Raw genomic sequence first — 14266 nt, forward strand, 5'->3', positions numbered from 1 at the left:
GGTCAGGTGACCTACAGAAAAATGTAATCAGTGTCAAGAAACAAGATAATTGTCAACTCACCTTTCTTGTTAAAAGCATATCACCCTTCAATGGAACCTTCCCTGCAACACGGTTTGCTTGAGCAATGGAGAGCCCCGGTGGGCTCCCTCCTCTGCACAGAAAAAACCAAGAAGTTTAGAAACCTTAGAAATTAATATGAAAGGCATCTAATAATAGTATCCCACTGTTAAAAAGAGTTTCAAACCCTTGTGCTGGCGGTTGGTACAAAATTGTGTGAAGGCAAAATTCAAGAAATAAATCCCTGTCCTGAGAATCGTTCACTAATTTATACTTTGCAGCCATCTCATTGTCAACTCGACTTGCATGACATTCACCAATCAACTGAAACAAAGAAAAGTACAATGTTAAGTTATATGCGTACAAAGTTGTGTAAGCTTTTATGAGCATGCATTCCACAACTATTGGGATTTTGAGGGAACAAGTGATTGGCTAAAAAGAGAGAAGTGTGTGGATATGATTAACTTCTCAACCACATAACTGGGTTCAATAAAGTTAACTAAATCTATTGTACATTTCCTCCATTTCAACAGTTGTGTCTGTCTTTTTGATTGGACAAAATTGAATGGTAGTTTCCACAATGATGTAAAGATAGGGTTTTAAGTTCTAATTTGTTTGTTCAGCCACTGAAATGTTAACAAAAGATGCAAGAAGAATATAAGTCTCCTAATCATTTGTATATATACCTTAGTAGCAATCCTCATGAGAATCTCCTGGTGTTGTTGAGGAAGTTTTGAAATATTTACCACAATCAAAGGAGACATGCTTTCCTTTTCCTGCAAAAAAAGTAAAGTTTTTTGTGAAAATGCTAGTATGCTACAACTTTTGAGCTCTAGCACCAAACCCAAAATCATAATATTAATCCCCAAAATGAGATTTTGAACAGGAGACAATGTAGAACACACCTTTAAAGGAGCATGTTCAAATGCCATTTCGATGTAAACAATGCAAAAATTCTTAACCATTGGATTAGCAGCTCCCTTATACATTGTCCACAATTCCATCAATGGTAAACCAATCTCTGGCTCATGTTTCACTCTCTTGTTGACATGACTCAAGATCTCAAGAACCTAAAATGACAAAGCAAAAGTCACATAGTCATTCAAAACAATGATGTGCCTTTTACACCATAAATTTGACAGGCAGTAGAATATGAAACTTAAAATATTAGGCAAAGGCAGATTAAAGTAGCATAAAGCAAACATTGACAATGAATGCATATCAAACAGTACATGACCGGTGAATCTATGTTACTCGGCTTTTGTAACATTCCGAAATCCGGGACAATGACCAATATAGAATTTTTGGTAAATTTAGTGACCAATTTCAGAAAAGATGAAAAGTTCAGGGACTTAAATGAAAAGTTTTGATGATGGATTGAATAACAAAGTTTGAAAGTAATAAGGTTATTATGGTCATTTTTCAGGGAAGATTTCTATTTCCCTTTATAAGGGTAATAAGCACGTGGGAATGAGATAATTTTTTTCCAGTCTTCTTCAGTTTCTTCTTCCTCTCAACGTGAGCTCTTCATGGCTAAGGTGAGTTTGATTTTCAATTGATTTTCTTGTAATTAAAAGAATGGTTTTAATTGATGGAGCATTAGGAAAGATTAAGAGAACTTAAAAGGAGAAAGAAAACTAAAGATAAGGAAGTGTTAGAATTAGATTTAGAACATGTTGGAATTTGAATGAGATTCTTAAATTCTATATGGAGGATTGGATTTTTAAGTTTTAGAGGCATTGAATGGATAATAATTAGTTTAAGAAGGTGTATGCAAGTTAGGGATATAAAAAGAGGTGAAATATGAAGTATTGAGAGGATTATGAAGGGATTTTCGTGCTCAAAATAACATTTTTGGGTTGTGTGCATCGCTACACATTCAATGTGTACCGATGCACTCTCAAATAAATGAACATCGAATGCAAATAGTGCATCAATGAACCCCCTAAAATACAAACATTGAATGAGATTTGTGTATCGATGCATAGATAGTGCATCGATGCACACGTTAAGGGATGCATCGATACATTGTGTAGTGCATCGATACATACCTTCAATAAGAGATGAAAATAGCCTTACTTTTATAATAAAAAATGATAGTTTAGAATATATTAATTAGTATACTAATATGTATCAATGTATTACTATGTAGATACATAATGTAATATTGTTCCAGAACAATCGAAAGATTAGGATCGAGTCAAAGCAAGCAAGGCTAAAGTGAGTGCATTTTAGTGATGTATGATGAATGGAAACAAGACTCGCGATGAATCTATTTCCTATGGTAGTATGCATGAAATCATGAGCATGACCATGGGTGTAAGATGAGTATATGTGCTATTTGTGATTATATGTATTACATGATTTGTATGTGTGCATGACTATATAATGGTGAAACGAACCTATAGGATAAGCATTATAGAAACTATGATATATGAGTTATAAAATGAAGAACTATAGAATCCCTATGAGAAGGATTATAGGAGTTATATGGAACTGAATTAAATAAATAGAATAATCTAGTATTTAAATATTGTGAGATAAGTGATATAAGTCGTATGTTATTGTAAAGGTTAGTGTTATAAATCATGTAAATTGGTAAAAGGGAAATGAGATAAGATAAGTAGCAATTACCTATAGGATTCAAATAAGATTATTTGAATATGTAGCGTAAACTATATATGGGTAAATTAGATATTATATGATTTAAGCATGAAATGAACATAAGATATAGTCAGATGAAATTATTATGTGATATGAGTATATGAATATGTTAGATACGAAATATAGGAAGGTCGATATGTTATATGAAACTATGATCTAAAACTGTTAGGTTTTTATATGATATGAAGTATAGTATCAAAGTATTTGAAATCATGTGAGGATGTTATAGGAATTAGAAATATAAATTATATGACATTAATGTATCAATTATAGGAAAAGGAGTACATGATGTTGTAATAAATTATAGAAATTGGGGTAATGAAATTATATGAATAAGTGAAAGAGCAAAATAAGTTAAGCGACATTAACCTAAACTATATTATGAATTAGTGGTATAAGAATATGATATAAAATATGCAATAAGAATCTATGTGTTAAATGATAAATATGAATTTATTAGAACAAAAGATAAGATATATAATTATGAGCATTGAATACGTATCTATGTGATGTGACCTATGAGATCATATGAAATATTATATGACTATGTGATTATATGAAAAAGAATACAATTATATGTGATAAGCTCTGTGATATGTGAATCATATGAAAATGTTCTACGCGTAAGTGAACCATGTGTCTGTATGTATATGTGATATGTGATTTATATGACAATGAGCTATGTGAAAGAACTATGAGACTGTGTATATGTGAATGTACGATAACATAAATATTAATGGCCATGTCGTGTGACATGAGAGCTAGAGGTATAGTAGGCATGCCAAGAGTCGAGGGTCTATGCGGTCCTTCGGGACATATATGTATTCTTTGGAACATGTGTGAGGTCTTTTGAGACACGTACTTGATCCTTGGCATATGTATATATATATTTTTTTTTTGATAAGAATAGGAGGCCTCATTAAAAACCTCCCTCATAGTTGTTTCTTGAACAGAGGCAACTGACGAAGGAGGAAAAGAGTACCCCATTATATTAATAACCCAACTAACATAAGATTACATAAAACAAAACACCACCAGAAAAAAACACCAAAGTAAAAGACTACTAAAACCTATCAACCAATCCCCTCCTTGGCTAATTTGTCAGCCTCTCAATTACAAGACCTAGGAATCTGCCTAACCAAAATATCTCTAACAGAAACTAAAGCACCAATCTCCCCAACTAGAGACGAAAAGAACGACGGGGCAGCATCAATCCTCGAAATCCAGTCCACTGCTTTTTTGCAATCAGTCTCTAAAATTAATCTTCCCTTCAGGACCCATTTAGAATAAAGGAATAAATCAATGCCTTGTTTAATAGCTTTCAATTCAGCATACACAGGAGGGCCTGGTCCCGTAGCATTAGAAAAGGAAATTAGAGTAGAGCCATGAGAATCTTTCAACAATCCACCAATTCCACCCTGCAGACCATCTCTTGTAACCGCCTCATCTACATTGAATTTAAAAAAGTCAGGAAGAGGTGGAACCCAACACTGACCCATCTGCTTGTTGAGAGGCTTAACTGAAACCCTATCTGCCAACACAGGATCCCCAATTAAAAGATCCACCTGAAAATTTACCTTCGGAAATTTGGCTAAGAACCATTTGGCCAGCCTGAACCCTGCAAATGAAGAACAACAAAGAACTATCCACAGTCCCGTTATCAAACACCACTGAATTCCTCGCCTTCCAAACCGACCACAACACCACTCCCGGGATAAAATTTCAAATAGTAGAAAATGGCCGTAGAGAGGACCAAGAGGCTAATAACGACCTGGGATCATTAGGCAAAACAAAAGACAGCTCTCAAATCCTAGCGAACCTATTCCAAAAATCCCAAGCCACAGGACAGTAAAAAAAGATGTTGAATTGTTTCATCCTCTTTAAGACAAAGAGGGCATAGTACACCCTCCAATGAAATGCCTATTTTCTTCAATTCCACTCTAACAGCCAACTTTAAGTGAGATACCTTCCATAGAAATGTCTCGACTTTTGGAGGTGCCAAACCAGACCAAACCCACTTATTCCATGGAAAAGTCCCCCTGAACTACACGATAGAGCTTCTCTACAAGATTTAACCGAGAAAATGCCATCACCCTTCCCTGACCAAGACAGAAAATCCTCAACAGAATCTTTCAGATCAATGTTATCAATCAGCGACATCAAGGAGATCCATTGGTCCAGTTCCCAGTCACATAAATTCCTCCTAAGATTAATATTCCAAACCCAACGACCGTTAACATAACTGCCAAACTCCGCAGCTCTACCCCATTTATTGGTCGATAAGGCAAAGATCCTAGGGAACTGATCTTTTAAGGTAGAATTATTTACCCAGATATCATTCCAGAAAACAATGGATCTTCTATTCCCCACTTGTATCTTAGAATTCGACCTCAGACCGACCCCTATATCATCATTTTTCTCATAATTCTTCACAATTCCTCTCCAAATCCACGAATCTTGCGAATTGACAGCCTCATTAACCGATAAAGATAAGGTAGAGGTGCTATGTTTAGAACAAATCATCTTCTTCCACTGTGAGCCTTTTTCATTCGCAAGCTTCCAAACCCATTTCCCAAGTAACGCTCTATTCACCAAAGTCAAATCCAAGACTCCCAATCCGCCATCCTCATAAGGTTGACACCGTTTTCCAATTAACCCAATGAATCTGTCTCTTAGTGAAACTATCTCCCCAAAGGAAATTAGCCATCATAGAGTTTAGTTTGTTACTTACCTTAAGTGGAATTTTGAACAAAGATAGGTAAAAGATCGGCAATGAAGACAGAAATGCCTTTACTAACACCAGCCTTCCTGCCATCGATAAAGTAGAAACCTTCCAGCCAGCTAATTTGGAGTAAAACTTCTGGATTACTGGTTCCCACAAAAGTTCAGAATTTTTGCTAGTGCCTATCGGTAAGCCGAGGTACGTCATTGGAAGAGACCCCACCCCACAGCCTGCAGCGAAAGCCCAGTCCTTGAAAATATACTCCTCCAAATTGACACCAAACAGTTTGCTCTTAGATAAATTAAGATGCAACCCTGACATAAGATTGAAAACTCTCAAGACTCTCCTAATATTAAGGATCTGAGTAGAAGAGTCCCTGCAGAATAAAATTAAATCATCTGCAAACTGCAGGTGAGATAAACGAAAAGGATTTGCCTCCCTACCAACACTAAACCCTTCGAACAGACCACAATCCACAGCCTTAACAAGCATTAAGTTCAGTAACTCTCCTACTAAATTAAACAGCAGAGGAGACATACTACAACCTTGTCTCAGCCCTTTGCCCAACTTAAATTCTGCTGAAGGAGAGCCATTCACAAGAACCGAGATAGAGGCAGAAGAGATGCACAAATTAATCCAAGAAATCCACTTATCTCCAAACCCCATCAGTTTCAACAGTCCCAATAAAATCGGCCATTCCACCGAGTCATAAGCTCTACGAAAGTCAACCTTGAAAACAACACCTTTCCTCTTCATTTTCCTCCAGAAATCAATGGCCTCATTAGCTAAGAAAGCACAATCAATTAACTGCCTTCCAGGAACAAAGGCAAACTGCGATGGACTCACAATATCTTTAATGACAAAGCTCAACCTTCTAGAAAGCACCTTGGAAATTATTTTATACAAACTGCCTACAAGGCTAATGGGTCTGTAGTCTTCAATAACTTCCGGATTAACAACCTTAGGAATCAGCGTAATGAACACATGATTGACTCCATGTTCCCAATTCCTTCCCTTGTGAAAGTCGTCAACAAATTTCAAAATGTGCTCTTTCAAAATTGGCCAGAACTTTTTAAAAAAGCCCATCGTATATCAGTCTGGACCCGGAGCTTTGGCGCTGTCCGAATGAAAAACTGCCTCCCACACTTCCTGTTCAACAAATTTCCCTTCGAGGAACTCCCTTTGGTCATCAGTCAATTTAGCAAAATTGAGATTTATTTCGTCCACCTCTAACGTAGATTTAGAGTTGTAATTGACCTTGAAATATTCAAAAATAAAGCGTTTCAACTGCTCCGGGTCTGTAACAACATCATCATCCACCTTCAGAGCTGAAATGGAGTTAAATCTATTTCTATTAAGCGCACACAAATGAAAAAACTTAGTATTCCTATCCCCATCATTAATCCACTTTGCTCTTGACTTCTGAAACCAAACACTCTCCTCCTTCCTATATAAATCCCACAGTTCCTTCCTCGACAAAACAATAAGGTCCCTATCTTGACTAGAGAGGCCCCCAACTTGAGACTTCAACTCCAGGATATTTATTCTGGCTTCCAGATCAGCAATAGCCTCCGAAAACCCCCTCTGGTTGCTGCTTGGCCAGGACTGAATAGCCTTCTTAGTTCCTTTAAGAATGGAGAACAAGCCCCTACACCCCATACCATTACTAACATTTAATAAGGAATTCTCAACCACCCCAGAGAACCCTTCCTCCTCGAGCATGTAGTTAAAAAAACGAAACGGCTTAGGACCCCAATTATTGCAGTCTTCAATCAACATCACTGGATTGTGATCCGAGAGTGATTTGGGAAGCAAATTTTGAACCACCTTAGGGAAAATGCAGAAAAAAGAACTACTTAACAAAAATCTGTCCAGCCTAACCCAAGTGGAAGACTCTCTATTATTACACCAAGTGAATCTCCCCCCAACTAATGGCATATGTATATGATTCTTAAGGAATTTTCTACGTGGTCCTTAGGGACAATCATAGATGGCACTACGGTGCAATTCTACGTGGCAATACGGTGCAATTCTACGTGGCACTTCGGTGCATTTATACGAGCTGTGGTGACAACATTAGTGCACAACCTCTATAGACTCACATAGCTATAGTTCTCACATTTGTACATGGGCTAATAAAGGGATAAATTTGAATACAACGTATGTAATATATATATATATGATGTGTAATATGAATTGTATGATATGATATATGTGTGTTATGGGTGATTGCATCTGTTACATGATATACATGAATGTATGTTAATGTATATGTGAATAAATATAAATGACTTATAGGATGAGATAAGAATCTGTTATGAGATATAGAATATGAATGTAAGAGACTATAGGAGTAAAGAGATAAGAGATATAAAGGATAATAATATAAGAGTATGATAAATACGTAAATGATGACATGTGTATATAAGTAAATGTTTTATAAAAGAATATATGAGATGATATGAAGTGTATATAAATATATATATGTGTGTATTATGCTTGTATATAATATGTTAGTAGAAATTGTTCATGCATGATCACGCATTATATGTTTTATGCCTCACTAAGTAATCGACTTAGCGTGTGAGTTTTTCACACGCAGGTTATAGAAAGTGAATATAGAAGCTGAGAGGAGCAAGACAGGTCAACATCTTCCTTACAAAGTTCAGATCAGAAAAGAAATGTTTGATATGTATTTTATTCTTTTAGATGTAGTTGGCATGTATTATAAACGATTTGAATTGTATATGCTTTGATAAGTGTGAAAACTTTTATTTTGAAATAATATGAAGTTTTCATTAACGGGGATTTTTCATTATTTTGAACAAGTAAAAGTTTAAAAGTTGATGTGACACCTCGGACTCGAATCCGGGTCGGATACGGGTTGGGGGTGTTACAGCTTTAGTGGCGGCTGTCAGATATGGATATATGTCCAATGTGGGTATACTCATTTTTTTCAACTTTTTAAGATATTTGGAGGATCATACCCTCATACTTATGTCCAAATGTATGTTAGACCCATTTTAGATACTAGTACTTTAGGGAAGATGAAGGGTATAGATGGGCACAATGGAAGCATATAACTCTATCCAGTGAAATATATATAATCAATTGATACAAAATAAGAAAAAAAATAGGGAAAAAAAGGGAAAGATCATAATGCATGATGAAGTACATGAAAGCACCTTCAGAAATGTTTAGGAGGCATGCATGTGGGAAGCATGAATAGGCTTAAGTGTTGCTTTTAAGTCTTAACTCCATGTTTCTTTAGGCTAAAACCTAAGGTTGTTATTTCATTTTATGTTCCTTTAGTTTTAATAATCAAGGTAAGTTTTAAAAAACTGTTTATTATTCTAAGTAAGTAATTGTAATTTATATTAAGATCGGATAGAGTACCACTAACATAAAGAATCATGGAAATATAAAATGTTAGACGAGGGGGTATAATGTAGGGATTGGTTAGGAGTTCTGTATTGGGTTGTTTATTTGTTCGGTGGTAGATGTTGTATGGTTGTACTTGGTTTTATGTACTTTTTTGTATCTAGTTTTTAGTAATAAATTTTATGGCACTCTTTTCCTCCATCCTATATCCGCTGAGCTACCTTTGTAGCATGGCAGTTATGAAGGGGGTGGCCATTTTTTCTATAAAAAAAATGTTCTGCTTTCTAAGAAGGAAAGTACAAAAATAAAGCATAGGAGTAACATAGAGACGATGAGTCTTTCCTCTTGAACCAAACTGAGAGAAATGGAATGGTCAACAAATCGCACAATAGTTTCAGTCTCCAAAGGACATTGTAGCATTCAGAGCTTAAGAATCCATTTTGGACATCTCAAATTCAAATCATGGGATGTGTACTGTAGGATTTATAAAAGAGAAGAGAACCACTTGTTTCTAGCTCAGTATCAAATGTACAAATACAGAAACAGGAAATGAAAAAAAGGAGCAAGCCTTTCAAACATACATTTGCAAGAATTGTTAGCAAATGATTATGAAATCAAAGAAACTCAAAGTTATGGATTTGTTCTTGATGGAGAAAAAAAAAAGGTAACTCGGAGAATTCAATTCCAAAATTATTAAGACCATATAATCTTCATAATGCATCATTCCGAGCTCTTTGAATCCTAAACCTCTAAAATTTAGCAGTTTTGTAGACCATGATCATTTTTTTTATAGGAATTGCAGGCCTCGTTAAAAACCTCCTTGATTAAAGGATCTTGTAAAAAAGCTCCTTAATCAACGGAAGGAGGAAAAGAGTGCCTTAAGATTTCATTAACCAGAAGAAACATAAGAATACAACTAGGTCGCCACCCCCAAAATAAGCAAACAACCAAAAATAACCGAAAAAACCAACACGACAACACTAACACAGCTAAAACCTTCTAAGCTACAACAACAGTCACAAAAATGACTGACCAGCCTTAACACCTGAACACAGCCCGAAAATCAACATAAAACGAACCAGAAGCCGAATAACACAGCTGACTCAATCCATAACAGACAAAATCAAAAACAAAATCCTGAACTTCCGCACGAATAGAAAACCAGAAACAACATTCGCATAAAAGACGAAAGCAAAAGCAAAATCCTGAACATCCACACGAACAGAGAACAAGAATCAACTTCCGCCTTAACGCCTCTTCTTGCTCGACTTGTTGACAGAAACCAACCGAATTACCAACTTCATACAGATAACAGAAAGGAATCACCTGAAAGTTCCAAAACATCCACTGCCTTAACCTTCCTCTGAGGACTCAAACTATGACTTTAACAAGGCTTCCTTTTTTGAGCTGCAAATTTCACTTGAAAATTTCTGAGAGAACTAAAAATTGCATTCCTCTCCTCCACAGCTTTTTGTTTCTGACGCCCATCCAACAAAGGAACACGACCATCCAACATGGGGGAAAGAAAAGAATATTCCTTAGAAGCACGTGCAAGTTCACACCTTTTCCTGCTGTCTTCTTCTGCCCCTCTCTTCTTATGAACCAACACTTCCTCGTGTACCCCACTAACACTCTCCAAAGCCTGAAAATTACCACCACTTTGATAGACATGCTCCTGCACAGCTGCCCCACTAACCAAATCTACCTTCTTGGTCTCCGAGAACCTTTTAGAATTGATAACAGACCCATGTGCAACTACCCCATTACTGATTGTCAGGGACACAGCTTTACCAACCCATACCTCACCTGAACCACACATATCGCCCCCATTATGCGTGCCATTAATAGACGCTCGATTTTCTAGCTGAACTTCCTTAATATTAGTGGAATCATAATTAACTCGTGAAAACATTCCAGCACATACTGCCAACTCAGAATACTTTACTGGCGAGACACCATCGAGGTCCCCCTCCGTGGGTAACGGTGAAGCAACTGCCGTTTCCGAAACAGACGAATCCTCCCAGACGAAATCAGGGCTAAAGCAAGGTTCAATCTCGGAAACAAATACTGTAAAAGACTGATCCCCGGCTTTCAAAACACAGGATTCTTCCACTCGAACTTTACAGTTCGTAATGATTTGAAATAAGGCCCTATCAAACGAGCCAGGATTTAAGGTCCCTGCATCAATTGAGATAAGAGTTCCCCATTTTTCTGCAATGTTTCTGAAAGTAGAATGGCTCCACACAAAAGGTGGAATCCCTCTGCACGATAACCATGCCCGTCGGCTGCTACACTGAAAGTTTTCCGATCACAATTCCACCTTTTCAAAGCATTTATTCAACGCTCCAATCTGATTGTTTAAAGCAAAGTCTCTACTCTCTTCATCTTCAAAAATGATCAGAATTGCTAAACCACTTAACCTCATAATTTTCGGGCCTAAAATGCCTTCCTTGTGCATAAAAGCAGCCAACTCTTTCATTTTTATAAATTTTCTGCACCAACCAACCAAACTATCTCTAAGAGTAATTAGTTTATCCTCGTCAACTACATCGATAATGGGAGCTTCTTTGACAACCTCCTCTCTACTCTTGACCATAGCTGAATTTGAACCAGTAAACTTTCTCCTCCAGAAAACATCACGAGGTTGAAATCTCGCCATGAAAACTCTAACCTTATTACCTTGAATCCAAGATCTATCAGCACAGAAGATAGCCCTCCTCGCGTCCTCTAATCTAGAGAAACGGACAAAACCGAACCTGCTTCCACCCTTGCTTCTTTTGATGGGGATGAAAGAATCGACCACCTCGCCATATTTATCAAACAATAACCAAAGACCTTGATGATGAAGACACTCTGGAATATTGAAAATAATCACTGTAACGCAACTTTTCCCAACAGAACTTCTCACCTGACTCACCATCTCGCTCGTCCAATCAGCTTCCAATGAAGCTTTCTTCAAAACCTATTCGAAATCCGAGAAAAATAGGTCAAAGAAGCTCAGAAGAAGTTAAATCCCGAGAAACGAATTCGTCCGACAAGAGGAGAATAATCATGTTTCAAAATTTCGAATTCTTCTTGAACGGCAATGGGGATGTGAGGAATTAAGGAGATGCTTCGGTATGGAGATTGGGGATTCCCACAAGCCTTGAAGAAGCCTTGGGCAATATATCAACCAAGATATTGAGCAAGCTAACCATTTTGTAACTACATTAGACGCACAATATAACTCGGAAAAAATACATAATAAATTTCTCAAAACCGCTTTTTGATGGCAGAGAAGAGCTAAGCGAGTATGCTAACAGAGACATTAATCAGTGAAACAATCACTTCCTACTGCTCCTTACAAATAAACTTATGTAAAGAAACTAAAACTTAAATAACTTAAAGATTCATTTAGTTCAGGTAACCTTACATCACTGCCGGAATGAGATTACCTCATTTTATTTCGTAACATTAACTGATGGTGATAATGTAAGATTACCGATAGCAAACACTATTTAGGAATATGGGGGGTAATGTAAATTCTTTTGGGAATGTTACATTTTGGACAATTTTGCCTTTGAAGTCCATTTTTTGTCAACTAAATCGCTCCAAATAAAATAGAAATGTAAAAATACCATTTTATATATTTACACATTTGTTTGTTTAGTTTGCCTAAAACAAATTATTTTATATATTTACACACTTGTCAAACATTAGACATGACATGAAAAAATATATTGGTATATATATTAGTTATATTAATAATAATACTTGAAATTATTTTTGAAACATTACTTAATATATTAATAATTCGCTAAATGTAAAATTTAGGTATAGTCCAATGAAAAGAGTTCTATGATCTTCCATACCTACATCCGCTAATATAATATTAATGGTTAAACTTATTAGAGAAATCTATCAAAGGATTTTAGTAAAATGTAAGTTTAAGTAATCGTATATTTTGTCAATCAAACACCATAACCTTACATTCTAAACAAATGGACCAACCAAGGTAATGTATACCAAGTGATATACCGGTAATCTTTACATTGCATGAACCCAACTGACCCCTAAGAGTTAAGCTCACATCAACCAGGATTCAAATTTAAGTACCTACTCATCCGCATTTCACCTAATTAAATAAATATACAACATTATACAGGCATTGAATCTAGGACCACGCAAAAATAACTAAAATTTGACATGGATATACCAATGTCTCAAAATCCACCTAATGTGAATTATTAACAATAGAATAACTTTAACACGATTATGAGTTATGACATAGCAAAAAAACATGGGACGCCAAAAATACCATATCTAATTGAATCAAAAGAATGTAATTGAAAAGAAAACACGTATCCGGTGAAGACAGTATCTAGCTATTGGTTGGAGTCACCACCAAGATTTATTACTCTTCTATACTTTCTGCTAACAAATTTCACAGCAGCATAAAACTTAATTTTACTAAAAACAAACAAGCATAGTCAATACTTTTCATACAATTCCAAGTTTCAAAATACTAAAAAGAGATATTAATTAAAAAAATTAAACGAAATTTCAAACATGAGAAACAAAAAGATTAAAGAAGGGAGGATAACCGAACCTTGCTGCGGACAAGTTGAGATGAAGAAGAAAGAGAGGAAATGGCGAGAGGGAGAAGTTTTGAAAGCAAGGCTTGGAGTTTGGAGTCATCGGAAAGAGCTAACCTAGTTAACATTCGATCCAACAATTCTTCAGTCTCCGCATCCGATTTTGCAACTGCCGCTGGCGCCGATGGTGATTCCGCCATTTTTTCCCTTTTTTTTCTTTCAACACACGACACTTGATAAAACAAAAAGGACTCGAAAGAAGATATATCACCAAGTCCGCCTTCGCCTTAGTTGATGCTGAATTTTGCTTTCCGGATTTTTCTATTTTCAAAAGGGTAAATACACATTGTAGTATCAAAACTTCTCTTTAGCGTTCAATTCGGTAACTAGATTTTTTCTTTGTCTAATTTGATACCTGCATCAATATTCAATTTGGTACTTAAACCTTATTTGGTCTAAATAATTGAATTTTTTCTTTTCATTTAACTTCGTATCTAAATTTGGCTTTATCTTCAAATTTGTTCAAATAGTTTATTTACCGTAAGTAACAACTTAAACTATAACTCAAGATATTAATTTAAATCAAGAAAACATGTTCATCTACCTAATTGAATTTAAAAAAATAGATACCGAAGTAAACTTTAAAGCTAAGTCCATGAATCAAGAAAAAAACTAAAATATTAAATTAAACCTTGAAATCAAATTTAACTATATATATGTTTATCATTTTTGAAATAATTAAATTATATAAAATAAAAATTAATATGATTAAATGAATTTAACAAGTTTAATTAAAATTACTCTCAAAAACAATTCCTCAACAAATTAAGCATATGTTTTATTAAAAAGATGCATGTGTTCATTCTG

General features: G+C 35.6%; 1 pseudogene; it reads right to left on the reverse strand.

Moving 5' to 3' along the window:
* Window positions 1-13673, reverse strand: part of LOC120144221 — a 31153-nt pseudogene extending 17480 nt beyond the window's left edge.
* Between the last annotated feature and the right edge of the window lie 593 nt (window positions 13674-14266).

The sequence above is a fragment of the Hibiscus syriacus genome, unplaced genomic scaffold (assembly GCF_006381635.1).
Source record: "Hibiscus syriacus cultivar Baekdansim isolate YM2019G1 unplaced genomic scaffold, ASM638163v2 tig00110885_pilon, whole genome shotgun sequence".
Taxonomy (NCBI): Eukaryota; Viridiplantae; Streptophyta; class Magnoliopsida; order Malvales; family Malvaceae; genus Hibiscus; species Hibiscus syriacus.